At 43.0% G+C, this 1,965-nt stretch overlaps 1 long non-coding RNA gene across 1 annotated transcript; it reads left to right on the forward strand.

Moving 5' to 3' along the window:
* The first annotated feature begins 299 nt into the window (after positions 1-299).
* On the forward strand, positions 300-1,255 carry LOC117320897. Its single transcript, XR_004531172.1, has 3 exons — positions 300-523; positions 724-899; positions 1,061-1,255. It is a non-coding gene; the product is annotated as an uncharacterized LOC117320897 (long non-coding RNA).
* Positions 1,256-1,965: the final 710 nt, after the last annotated feature.

Raw genomic sequence — 1,965 nt, forward strand, 5'->3', positions numbered from 1 at the left:
GTTGTACACCTGAAAAATACATACATATACATACAATCAACACGATAAAAACATATCTCATATTTGTCATTCACAGGTTTGTTTGCAAAGATATCTTCAGCTATTTCCAGAGAGAAGAAAAAATCATGGACCATAAGATGAAGGAGAGGCAGAGGCGTGTGGCCCAATCTCGACAAAGAGCACCTGCATCTACCATAAGGTCACCTTCCCCATGCATGGTCACCAGTGCTAGCCCCAAGGTTACCTTCACCAGGGAGGAGATCCCAGACAGCTGCTCTGGCAGCGCTTGTTAACACAATTAATTTGCCACCCAAGGCATTGCGATCTAAGATTAGACGCATCACATCTCCAGACAAGTCAACCTGCTCACCATGCATCCCCAAGCAACAGGTTCCAAACCAGGCGATGCCGTCAGCCTCGGTCCACCATGTGGAACCAACACATTCTGAGAAGTCAAATGATTCAATTGATGCTGGCAGTTTACTCTCGGTCATTTAACAGCTGGAGACTGACCAGACAAATGGTACGTAATAAATGTTTTTTAGCATTAAATTCTGCAATGTCACCAGGAAGGCTATGTCCAGTAACAAGCCCATGTCCAGTAATAAGCACACCCATGTAACAGCAGGAACACACTGTTAATGCTTTTATCTGGGAACAAGCCCACTCTCTACATTGTTCAGAGTTTACATTACTTACAGAGATATTTTCATTTGATTTCAGTGGAACCATTACCCTGGGAAAAGACAGTCCACAGCAAATCAACCCATATTCCCTCCGAAGACAAGTCCAAATTATCATCATGCATGATACCCAATATTTTGTAGGAAATCAAACCAGATCCCCAGGAAACCAATGCAGCCACAATCACGTCGGAGTCAAAGATCCAGCCAGTTGAGGTAAACATTAACACACTGACCCAGTGATTAGTATAAGAACCTGAAGGTAGACATTTTTTTTAAATCATGACAACAAAATAGAGTTTGAAAACAAAAAACAGAAAAAAGGAAAAATAAGAAGAAAAAAAAAGTAATAATGTCTATTCATTTCATTGTTACAGGTTCAACTGACTGGCAAAAATCAAGAAGCCAAAACAAAAGCATCCTGGAACAAGAACAACAGATCCACACCAACAGTGCTGGCCAGTCTCAAACCAGAAGACAAGTAACACCCTCTAGTTCCACCAAGAAACACCACATAGGCTGTCAAGGTGTCCTCCTCCCAAGTTTAAACACAACTTCCGGTTCTGGTCTCTATACCAGTGACGACACTGGTTCTGATTTGACTTCTGGTTTCTGCTACACTTCCGGTATCTCATTGACCAAGTGTTAAGTATAAAAATTGAAGGGAGTCATTAGCTCACCTGCCCGAAGGGCAAGTGAGCTTATGCCATGGTGCGGCGTCCGTCGTCCGGCCGTCCGGCGTCAACTTTTTCATTTAAACAACTTCTTCTCAATAACCAAGAGGCCCAGGAACTTCATATTGGGCCTGTAGCATGCTGGGGTGAAGGGCTACCAAGTTTGTTCAAATGAATGACATTGACCTTCATTCAAGGTCACATGGGTCAAATAGGCTATAATCTTCAAACAACTTCTTCTCAATAACCAAGCCGCCCAGGGACTTAGTATTGGGCCTGTAGCATGCTGGGATGAAGGGCTACCAAGTTTGTTCAAATAAATGACCTTGACCATCATTCAAGGTCACATGGGTCAAATAGGCTATAATCTTCAAACGACTTCTTCTCTATACCAAGAGGCCCAGGGACTTGATATTGGGCCTGTAGCATGCTGGGATGAAGGGCTACCAAGTTTGTTAAAATAAATGACCTTGACCTACATTCAAGGTCACATGGGTCAAATAGGCTATAATCTTCAAATGACTTCTTCTCAATAACCAAGAGGCCCAGGAACTTGATATTGGGCCTGTAGCATGCTGGGGTGAAGGGCTACCAAGTTTGTTCAAGTA

This window comes from Pecten maximus, unplaced genomic scaffold, assembly GCF_902652985.1.
Source record: "Pecten maximus unplaced genomic scaffold, xPecMax1.1, whole genome shotgun sequence".
Classification (NCBI taxonomy): domain Eukaryota; kingdom Metazoa; phylum Mollusca; class Bivalvia; order Pectinida; family Pectinidae; genus Pecten; species Pecten maximus.